This window comes from Ischnura elegans, chromosome 13 (assembly GCF_921293095.1).
Source record: "Ischnura elegans chromosome 13, ioIscEleg1.1, whole genome shotgun sequence".
Lineage (NCBI taxonomy): Eukaryota > Metazoa > Arthropoda > Insecta > Odonata > Coenagrionidae > Ischnura > Ischnura elegans.
In genome coordinates, this window is record NC_060258.1 from 6,596,023 (window position 1) to 6,608,371 (window position 12,349).

Sequence of the window (12,349 nt, forward strand, 5' to 3'; positions counted from 1 at the left end):
GAAACTTGTTGAACTAATGGAAAAATTATTCGTGGTTTTTGTAGACTATGGAATACAGGGAAAATTCTCAAATGCATTAGGGTCGTGATAATTCGTTCTATCATCTGCTGTACATTAGGCCGGCCCTTATTTTTCAGAATTGCGAAAAGTTATGTTTTCCAAGTCTCAAAATGAGGTTTACATTCACGTGTTAAAATTTGGTTACTTTAAAATGACGGCAACTCGTCCCCAAGGGCCCTAAGTACTGAGGACCCTTAATTGAGTTTTTTGGAGCAAAAAAGTGCTATTTCTCTGTAAAACGTGAAAGTAAAGACCTTTGGCGCCGATTTTCTGTTTGGTTTGACCTATCTCTAAGCGTTTAGGAGATATCGTCCGTCGTAGTGCAATCCACCCCCCACGGCGCCACCCCGCACCGCAGCACCGCTGAAGTACGGCCCGCACCACTTACTAAACTCAATTAAGGGTCCTCAGTACTTAGGGCCCTTGGGGCACAGGTTGCCGTTATTTTAAAGTAACCAAATTTTAACATGTGAATATATACCTCATTTCGATCATTTTGAGATTAGGAAAACATAACTTTTCGCAATTCTGAAAAATAAGGGCCGGCTTACTGTACATCATTGCTGCGTTTTCATTCAAACCGTGCATCACCAAAGAAATCTCCGAATCCTCGAACACTGCTCCATTATCTACTCCTATGCCTGTCCCTCCAACCTTAAAATTCTTGTACATAAATTCCGTCTCTCTCTCCCTCGCTCTACCAGAGATCACTCTCTTACAGACCCCCTACCTTTTCCAACACACTTTCGACCACTCACCCTTCCCTGGATATTTCAGTTCCCATCAGATGATTCAAGAGGGAGCTTCGGAAGGCCATCTTCTGAATCTCTGTTTCATCCTACTTGTAATTTATATTTGTGAAAGCTGAAGATTTTAAGTTTTCTATTCAACGTAAAAGCTCTGTTGGCTGTTTTTGAATAATATAATAATAAATTTAAGAAATTCATTTTGAGGATCGACTTTTAATACAGTAAAAAGGATAGACATTGTCTTACATGTAAGCTGAACTTATTTTCTCTCATGCAAACTGAAAGTTCGACCACAAGTCTATATTAAAATTCTGGGCGATATGAATTGTTTGCAGTGGTGTGCTTGTTATAAAATGACATGATAATTAAGTTACACTTTTATCAATTTCGGTGCCTCAAAATGTCTAAAATTCATGTCTACCAAGAAATATTCGTGACCAAAAAAAGGTTTATTTAAAAATATGCAGACGTCACTTGCAACAAAATGTACAGAGTGATATTTCACTTGTCAATTAAGCCAGGTGTCAAGGAAAAAGTGTTCCCGCACTGCTAAATTTCCCATGACGTCACTGAGTTTTGGTGCCATTCAATAGAAGTTTGGTGAGTCCAGCGATCCGTTCCTCATTGCTCTCAAATACTTAAACATTTGCGACAAGCATCAGCGTTCAAAGAGGAAATGGAGAAGCATTGAGTCCATAAAAATGGACAGTCTGCGATATCTTATCTCCTCCTCACATTGACTCTGCCTTCACCTGCCTTTTATCACTTACGAGGAAATAATTCACAACATAACTGCATAGGCCACTATAAAGAATTGACGAAAAAATATCATCACTGTCGGAATACATATGGAAAATTGGCACAGCTAATGGATATAAGATGACATGTTTTCTTGGGATTACATCATTACTATCAGCGATCATTTAAGAAACAAACCCAGTGGTCACTAACATACTCATAGTACTACGGGGAGTGAAGGACCCAAAAATAATACTATGGTCGTTCAATAGTTCCTTATAATCTCCGATAAACTGCTCTTTTAGTATCAAAATCTGTGTTAAACAGAAATATGCACTCATGAATAGTCAGCTGTAAAATTTTCAGATTCCTCCATCCCATAAGAATTGCAGGCATAAACTAAATGATCTTAGATCATGTTGCTTTTTTATTCACTTACTTTTACATTTGTTAAACATTAAGATGAAATCCTTCTCTTGTCCCAGCAAAAATTTCTCACACAAAGACTCCAAATACATTACAAACTGTGATAACATGAGTTTTAGCTCTAGCCCTTCATTTCTCTTCTTTATGCGGTGGAATGTCACTCTGTTTCTTTATATTCTTCAATCTATGTATTGTATTCGGCATCATTGGAGCCATTAAGTGTTTCCGAGCCTTGGAATACTTCTGGGTCCATTTTGGCAACATCATTTCCAGGGACTGAGAGCTGGCCTAGAACTTCAATGCGCAAAAAGAAAGCATGTATTGGTATTAAAAATGCGTATGAATAACCCGATGAGTGTTTTTGTTATGGATGAAATTAGCCATAAAATGTAGGAAAACGATATTTAGGTATAGTGACAGCAGTAAGCATACTTACGTCAATCTTCCAAGCCTAAAGTTATTGTATTGGTATTATGCTCTCCGTTGAGCGAGAATGGCTCTTTTCAACGAGTGGTCATCCATATTTAGAAAGACAGTTCTCATGCCCACTGCCTGCTCACCTTCCATAGTGAACAGAGCCACCCAACACAAATTCTCCAGGACATTCTTTTCTTGCGAGGAAACCATTTTTCAAAATGGATCTCTTTCGACCCCAAAGAGAAGACCTTGTATGATCATTAGGAGTCAACTTATCCATCTGCATCTCATGAGTCTGCATACATCTCTAGCCTCTTCTCATATGCACATGTTTCCTTCAATTTACTGACCAAGGATGTCATACTGAACTGTTTCCGTGAGAGCGCATGATCCTTAGCTTTTCAAGCGGAAACATCACGTCACCATGCCACAGTAACCCGTTGTCAGTGGTAAAGCAGATATGCCACAGAAAGTTTTCATGAACATATTCATGTTATTTTTGGAGGCGACATTGCTGTCCCTGGAAAGAAGTAGTATTTCTTTTGTAAGCCATTTTTATACATTTCCACAGGTGAAATAAGCTCTTTGAATGTATTATCTAAAGCATTACATTTATTCCCTTCACTTGGGACTTATATTGACTGTGACTGGCCTATTATTTGTTCATATCCCCTTATCTTCTTACCTCGACCTCCTGCCTCAGCCCTTTCGATGCCGAGATTGGAATCCCTCCTTACCTCAAATCCCCGAAACACCGTGTAGACAAAAATATCCCATAGGGGACCATTTCATTAGTGCTACGTGAAAAATGTCTCCTGAACTACCCTCATAGTAAACATACCATAAGACTTAAGGAGAGCAATAACAGCAGCTTTTTTCTCACGTAAATTATGTTTGTACGCGGCCTACTTGTATTCATGCAGGAAGGGCTTTGGAATACAATGGGAAGCGGTGGCATTATTATTCTGCCTAGGCTTGCAGCAGTTAAAATTCATTAGTTACAAGCACCAAATGAACAAAATGAAGACACAGAAATACACCATAGTGATAGTCCTGGAAGACTATTCTCTAACTTGAAACGTGGTAGCTTTCTGGCAATGAGCTGCTTAATTACGCTACTAGCTTCCACTTTTATTTCCTAATGCAGAAGCACCGGCGAAAGAGCTAGCAGAAGCTACCGGTAGCTTATGTGGCTCCAACCCGTATTCTCTATGGGATGTGGAGCTACTACTTCCGTGGCTTCAAACTAGATACTATGGTAGAAGAAATTCCACGAAGGGTAGCTTCACAAAGCACACCCTTGGGATTCCGCGCTTCAGCTAGCTTCCATCAAATTACAGGGAAATTCCTAGGAAACCACCGTGAGCCAAGTGGTGCATGTTGCTAATCTTATGTTCTATCCCATCAGTATTTTTTCTTGGAACAACTCGCGATGGATTGGTAAACAAGAAAGTTGTTGATTATTTTTGCTGTTGTCCGTAAATATTTTCTTTGATAAGGTCACGAATGCTGCATAAATTATTTTTTAGCCTTTAATTATTGTATTCTTAACAAAGTAGAGGGAATGAGTGATAAATTCCTTGACTAAACATGTATGTTTCGGAGTGAACTATCAATCACGTTAACTAGTTGATTACATCACTTGGAGAAGAAAAATGTTGCTTCTAATCATTTTATTTCAGTGATTATTATATACGTTGCCATAAACACTTTTGTACTGGCGGTAAAAATTGATGCATTGAAGTGATTACCAATGCCAATATATCCAATGCTGAGAGATGGATGTCTTATTTTTGCAAGTGTCTATGCATTTATGGTAAACTTTCCCGTACATTTTCAGCAATGATATTTGTTTTGAAGTGATTTTGTGAAGAGAGTTTAGAGCTGCATAGATGCAGACCATCGAAGAGAAGGCAATTATTATTTTGTATTGAAATGTAAGGTGTTTTATGATAGATATTATTAAATTTCTTGCTCCTCCAATGAATGAATGCATTCATGATCTCATTCTGATTTCCTTTGAGTGCCTAAGGCCTAATGTACCCATTTAATTTCAGTGCCGGTTGTTAGGTTGGTGTATTTGTTTTGAATTTTGAAAAAGTGTAACCATGGGCATTCAATGAGTCCACGCACGAAGTCATTACAAGAATAATGATAGTACATGACAATAATATTGAGAGAAGGAACAACGTAGGTTGGTTTATCATTGTGATGGTCAAGTTATAATGAAATGTCCTCACTTGCAATAGTGCAGGGTTGGCTGTTGGCATGTAATACTGATCCATAAAACCTTTTAAATATTAATTTAGCCATTGTGAGAATGGCACGACAGAGTTTTGTGTCAATATTGTTTGAAGTATATTGTGAGTCTAAAATGAAATAAATAAAATCATTCAATAAATGATAAGTGATAAAAATTAAATAAAATGAAATTGAAAAAATAATACTACTTATCATATACACCTGTAATTGGGATATTCCTTCGCAGTGCAAGAAGGAACAATCTCTGCTCAGAAACAGATGGTAATCAACATTTTTGTAGCAAAGTGTGACACATTAGTGAAAAGTTCTCAGGCATTAAAACGACAATTTCCTTGCTTTGGTTTTATGTCTTTGTAGTAACTTGTATTTTCACTTCACGATAATTATATGACCTAGTGGTTATGATTAACATTATTGACATAAACTGCTCCATTGATCGAAACTATTGAATTGATACGTATGCCATATAGCCTAATACAATTATTTTTATGTATTTCTATAACAATGAAGATAAAGGCACTCGGCTTTTCATAATTTTTTAGTTTGTTAATTTGAAATGGCCAGCCAGGAGTGACATTATGATTTTCCTGCATGTAACACAATGAAACGAGCCAGTTCATTGGTTCTAAAAGTAAAAACTGAGTTCACGTGAAATATTTCTCATATTCCATGTACCGTTTGAGAAAGCTACCAGCAATTTTTGGTCTGAGGTAGCCACCCCCACTTAGGGAATACGGTAGGTAGCCAATTGTGGTAGCTAGTTTGAAGCTACCAGAATGGGTGCTTCGAGTTAGTGAATAGACCCCCTGAACCATGCAGGGCCATTCTGCTAAATGAGGCCATTCTATGCACTGGGGCCATACATGAGGCTGGCCATAAGTTTCGCAAGGACTGACCCAAAATTTCCGATTCCACTCTCAAGAGACCATATCGTATGACCCGGCAAAAGTTCTTCACGCCCTTTCTGCAGGCGAGTATGAAAATTATAATTAGTACAATGAGTTCTATTAACTTTTTTTGAACACTAGTCATTTTCTGAGAAGGAAGTTTGTTTCAACCTGGAGAAAAAAATTAATGGGTTGTATGCTGAGTGCGGGAAAAAAAATTTTCAACGTCTGACCATTGTTCAACTACCAACACCAGTTGCTCAAAATTTTTATTGCTATCTGGGTAGAGCCAAAGTGACTTTTCCTCAATGCAGGGATTGCTAAAGCAGCTTAGCTATCCCCAGCCTTCCCTCACGGCCTCCCACAATTTTCTTTCCTACTGCTCATTTCGTTTTCTTTCCTTTCCGCTCCACGCTATGAACGCATTTGGGCACTACGACAAGAGCCCAAATGTCGGCCCATCCTTTGGTAAGAAATACAGAAGGGTTTGCCTGGATTTTATGGGTTCATTCCTTACAAAACACTCGGCCATGCTTAAGGTAAGAGTATTTCTTGGTTCTATTCTGCACAGGGTGGTAGCTAAAATCAAGTAATCCTGCAGATAATTGGTAGAACACTAGTCATTTTCTGAGATGAAAGTTTGTTCCAACCTGGAGAGACAATTAATTCTATGGCCCTTGACCAAAATGGACTCTTATTAAAGGGTAAATTTGGCCTTTCTTTAAACACTGTTCTGGTGGCAGATGCTGGAGAACTTCAAAAAAGTTAGGAGCGAAAGTCACTTACCAGAAGAAATTTGCACCGTACAACAATTACAATATTCGTGAGTTGTACATGTAATGAATCGACTTAGAATGTGAGATCCCCTTGTAGTTCTAACCCCCTTCCTCTCCTTCCAGTGGTGTAACTATTGCCTCATGGGTGCAATGCAGCCAATGCACTAAATCTCAAGATGAAATTGAAACTAAAAGTTTGATTTATCAATTTTATTATTGAAGGCTTAAGTTTAGGTAACTATAAAATTATAATATCAATATGAAATTATCATTTCTTTCATTGATTCGTGGACGGCTTTTGTCCTTAACGTATCAACTCATGGCAGCTATTTTAGAATAATATAAGGCAAGTAAAAGTATATGTAAAAAAATCTAACAACTGATGACTATGGGTAATGGCCACGCTCATGTCAACAAATCAACAAGATTGATTTCATTTCCTCGGAATTTTTGCAATTTCGTGTCACGAGGATCTCATCAACAAAGTGTTTCTAAATGCGATGAATAACCACATAAAATCATAAATATAGAGTGAGCGAACAATAATGGCTAAGACGTGGATGATGCAAGCTTCCTAATTCATAATCAAACCGCTGGTGCTCTGTATTCACTCAAATCCATTGACTGTCAACAAGTTAGCAAGCAAATGCCCTTTGAATGTAAACCAATTCCATTTCCAATTTGTGTTTCATTTGGATTGATGATTAACAAATCACAAGGTAAGTGTTTGCGGCCTTATTCAAGAAAACCCACGTTTTTATCTAGGCCAGTTTATCAAAATTTTTCTGAGAAAGGAAAGCATGGTACAACAAAAATAAAATAGAATAAATTAAAGATCCTTACCATATTTTTTGAAATTGGCTCATTTTAACCTCTTTTGAAATTGAAAAAAGCCTTTCAAAGAGGTCTAATAAAATTTTTCCATTGCGCCATCCTGCAAAGTTTTATTTTGCCCCAGTCCCACTTTCTTCAGCAAATCATGTATCAATGATTCTAAAGTATATATTTTTTTATTTTAAAGGTCTCCTGGTTTCGCTAGTGTTCTCATTACTGAAGTGAGTCCTAGTACCTAAAACATTGGTTAAATAAATAGATTAGTGGCTCTCACAAATAAAAATACTAAATATTCATTTTAAATATGTGCTCTTGACCAGGGAACCATGCTAATCACTGAATGAACCACTAAATACTTTTTCAAAGAAAGGGAATAAAATAATTTTAAATTGCTCAACATAATGACCTATGAGACAAAATTTAATTTCATTGTACACAAAACCCCTGAAACAGACATTAACTTGAATTATATGTACTTAGTTGACAGTCCACAGTCTCATAGCCATACTGCAATTCATGGCAGCACCACCCATCATTTCTCTGATGCCCCAATTCTAATCCCACACATCTAATCAAGATGGCCAATTAAAATATTGATAGAACGTATTAGCCTCTGTGGGTATCTTACTGTCAAGGAATGTTCCCTCACTTTCTCGTGCATGGAGCTTATTGGCAGAAGATGCAGGTATTGGGGGCAAAGTCCTCCTCCTCTGCATCTTTTTAATGTCAGTTTCGGCTGGCATAATTCTCTTACAAAAAGGTTAATGCATTGGTTTTGATGGCTAACTTTGTTGAAATGAAGAAAATTCATTGCTTAAGAATGAGAACTCATCTCTGGAAGCTAAGGAGGAAAGTTTGGAGGCTAAAATAAAGGAACTAGAAGAAACTCTTCAGGATGGAATGGATGGATGTGGAATTTTCTTCTCTAACTGATACCCAGACCAATTTAGAAGGAGAACAGAATGATAAAAACATTATTATTGCTAGAATGGAGATTGAAAATCTACAAGATGAAGTCTTAGATGGCATAACCCTCTCTTCATCAACAGAGTCCTCACTGTAAGGGATATATCTTTGTGCCCTTAACTCATCTCCCCTTTCTCCCTGACTCAGCCACTGCATTTGAACAGAGTCCTCTGCTTCCTTTAATTTTGTTTTCCCCTTTAAAAGCAATCTCGAATGACGAATAGGGAGATACCCTTAACTTTATAGATACTTTAGAAATTTTTCTAGTCATGAAAACTTTCATAAGTATGTGCTCCAACAGCCATTACAGATAGGGATGTATGTGACCAAGGAGACGAGTAGGCTTGCAAATTTTGCAGCGAATGGTGTTCGAGTTCCAAGAATAAAGTGGGTTGGATACAATGATTGAATTGCAAAGAGTGGGCTCAGAGTCGTGTTCTAATTGTGAAGAAGATGACAATTTCTATGTGATTGCTGTACACAAGTTAATATCCAGCCTCACATATTGTTAATTTACTATTTCATGTTTAGAAATATCACACGTTTTTAAAGTGTGTTTATAAAATTTATCTTTCAAAATTGTACAATAATGGTTTTGTAAATGCAATTTCAATGGGTGCCTATTTTGCCCCATCTTTGAGGCAAAATCTACATTTTGTCAATGTTTGAAAAAAATCATAAATATATGGAATCACTTTCATAAAATGCATTTCCATTAATATGCTACACCCAATATGCATAAATATTACTGTTAACCACATTTAAATGAATAGTAGCCACAGCGGGTCAAGTTTTAAATGAAAAAATGTTTACCTGTCGGTTTTGACCCACTTTCCCCTGCTTAATAGGAACACACAACAAAAAATGGACAGAGGAAACAGTAATGTAGCTGGTTCGAGAGTATTAAATAATTCTACAGAAAAATTCTATGCCGGAAAAAATAAATTTCATGTTATTATATCCAAGATGAATCAACTGATATTCTCTATCGAATTTCAATTTGATAACTAATGGAACACTTTTGAAGTTCCTACCGGTTATGTTTTCAAACATCATATTCTACTACTCACAGGAACTGATTTATTTAGTTAGGAAAAGTATACCACTACATGAATGTAATCACTTTTTTCCATAATTATCACATTTGAGCCCACAAATTAGTTGGAATTCATTGAGGCTTTCCAGAGGCTGGCAGAGAATTATAAGATGACGAATTAATTAACCATATCTAACAAATAATATCACCAAATTGGTATTTGATTGTTAAGTCTGGCATTTTATGTTCAAGGAAAGTCTACGATTCGTAGGATACTATTTCACTGATAAAAAGGGATACTAACATAGTGAACACACGAAAACAATTATACTTCAAGCCGTAATTACTATGCCACAAGATGCATGAATGTGCAATACAGTTTACGGATCATGTATGATTTGCTATGCTCACGATGAAGAAAATCGAAATAGTTGAAAAACTGTTTGGATGGTTCAGTTCGAGTAGCTGTGATGAAAATGAGTTCCTTCAAAACTCAACGGAAGTAGCAATTAGCACTCAATCCTTCGTCATCATGTGGATACGTCACAAACATCGATTCCACAATGATAAATCAATGAAGTTTATGAAATTAGTATTCTCAAATTCAGGTAAACTACGATGCATTAAAGAGTGACCATTCTTCTCACCAAGTTTATGAAAAATGTTAAGTCTCAACTATATTTACATCTCTTTCAAATTCCAGACAAAAATTGTTTCTATTGGATCCGATTTACCCTTCTTTCGAAGACTCGAGGAATTTCTTTGTTCCAATAACAACGCTGACACCTTTAATACACCAGAATTAAACAATAACATAAGAAACCACGTACCTCAATTCAAACCAAGCCCGAAATCATTTGTCCAAGCAAATATTTATGCCTTTCTCTCACATAAAAAATTTCGACGGGGTCATCACATTTGTGCAATCAAAGCCTGCGTAGTCAATGAAGTAAACTATTTGAGAAATTGACTAATGCTTGACCTTGACCATAAACTTGTCACGAAGTAGAGATGGGCAAAAATAATCGATTATACGTAAAAATCGATTATTTGCTTTCGATTATTGCGATTATTGAATCGATTATGGACATCCGATTATTTTGCATAATCGATTATTTGAATATAATCGGCGGGAATAAGAAGCGATCATATGGAATACAGGGCCTAATTGGTCAAGGGCGAACAATTTTTTTTCACCACCAATAAGTAATAAAGCTAATTGGGCAACTCTTACCTAATAATCAATCGTAAATAAATGTATAACACCTCGTAAGTGGAAGAGCCCAGACACCTCATCCGAAGCCGATTCACCCATAAGTCACTAAAATCCTTTGTTCGGTGTAAGCTCAGAAATGAAAGTGATATGGCACCAGTAAAGAGTCACTTGTGGAAGTACTTCCACAAAAATTTGAGTGAGAGTAAAGAAAAACAATCTCCTAGTCATGTACTATAATGGCATGAAAAACCTATTGACGATATCACCGTCAAGAACAAGACAAAAACTTAGCTACTTTATTACTACCTTCTTAAGCTTAAGAAGTTATTAAGCTTAATGCCTTCGTAAGCTTAAGAAGGCATTGCTACCACTCATCATCCGGATCTAAGAATGTCAGGGGTAAAATAACTTAATATTATAAGTTAAAAAACGAACTAAATTATTTGACACGCATCATGACACCCACCTTCAAAATACCACCATTACAGCATCCGCACAATCTCAAAATACGACAATAAAACCGATTCTTTGCATTTTATTTTTCACTCAATACAAATGAGACGGTGCGCGCCGATATCTTTAGGTCTTTAGCGTTCCTACGAGACGATTATTCTACCACGCCACAAAAAGAATCGCTTCACACTCAAATAATCGGTAGCGCACAGAATAACAATCTTCCTAGCTTACGCAAAGAATCGGTGAACAATCGAATACTTAGCCAGCACACGATTCTTGGGACGATTATGCACCGATTATCATCATACGATTATGGGGCGATTCTCTGGGCAAAATAATCGTGTGCTGAAGGTTAGGCGCTTCCGATTATTTTGTCCATTATTGCGATTCTGTGGGTGGGTGAGTTCTCCTCACCCACAGAATCGCAGCGTCATTGTTGACGATAATGGACAAAAGAATCGGGAGCGCCTAACCTTCAGCACACGATTATTTTGCCCAAAGAATCGCCCCATAATCGTATGATGATAATCGGTGCATAATCGTCTCAAGAATCGTGCGCTGGATTCGATTATTCACCGATTCTCTGCGTAATCGATTATTTCGGCCCGATTTTTTCCCTGAATCGATTATGCTTGAATTTTATCATGTGATACGATTAAACGATTACGGAAAGTTTTTCCCCATCACTATCACGAAGCAGTTCCCTCATCCGATCTTTAGTGACCATACATAGATCTGGCCGACTTCCGTGACGATAATACATGATCACTCGGCTTGTGACGTCACTTTTGGGAATCCAGGTGTTTTCCCAAGTTTTAATCCCTGTAAATAAACTAATCAATTTCCCGATCTGCAAACTCATACATAATTACTGAAATGGCTTCTAAGATACTATGACTTTAGCATCTTGCCTCTTGGTTTTAGCTAAAGGTGAATAAAATTACAATTGTTTTCAAACCGAAGGTAACACTATTTGAAGGCTTGTTATAATATGAGTTCCTTAAAGTACATTTATTGACGTCATTATAAAATGAAATATGGCTCTTGAAATCCAGTATTATTTCTTATTTCTTACATCCTGTTCTTATTTCCTGGCGCAAGGGAAAATAAAGGTGACGTAAAATATATTTTGGTCTCCTATTAAACGACATCCTTTTTAATAGCAAATTGTAGCTTTTAAAAATTATTTTAATACTATTCCCGAAACTGAAGAGTATATTGCCTTCGAAAAAATATTTCAGTGTATTACACCATGTTAGCTAAATACTGCAGTGTTTTATTTTACGAAATTAATTTCATTGGTGTTATTGTATTCAGTGGAACTTATAGGCTTACTTTAAGGTTGGCTATAAATTTCTCGAAATATAAAATATATTTCTTTTTAATTTAACAGCAAACTTAATTTAAAATGTATTTTAAAAACGTGATATATCATATGTTGTCGTCGCAATAGCCACATAAATGCCAGCTTAGAAACAAACTGCCGCGCTAACTGCGATTGTTTCCAATCATCATGGTAATGCCGT

General features: G+C 36.7%; 1 long non-coding RNA gene across 3 annotated transcripts; it reads right to left on the reverse strand.

The window, feature by feature from the left end:
- Positions 1 to 1,956: 1,956 nt before the first annotated feature.
- LOC124170460 lies at positions 1,957 to 8,102 on the reverse strand. 3 transcript variants are annotated; one of them, XR_006867472.1, is made up of 4 exons: positions 7,778 to 8,102; positions 7,159 to 7,384; positions 2,410 to 2,910; positions 1,957 to 2,267 (listed from the first exon to the last, which is right to left on the reverse strand). It is a non-coding gene; the product is annotated as an uncharacterized LOC124170460 (long non-coding RNA). The 3 variants fall into 3 exon arrangements; XR_006867471.1 differs by having other exon boundaries at positions 1,957 to 2,261; positions 7,159 to 8,102; XR_006867470.1 differs by having other exon boundaries at positions 7,159 to 8,102.
- Between the last annotated feature and the right edge of the window lie 4,247 nt (positions 8,103 to 12,349).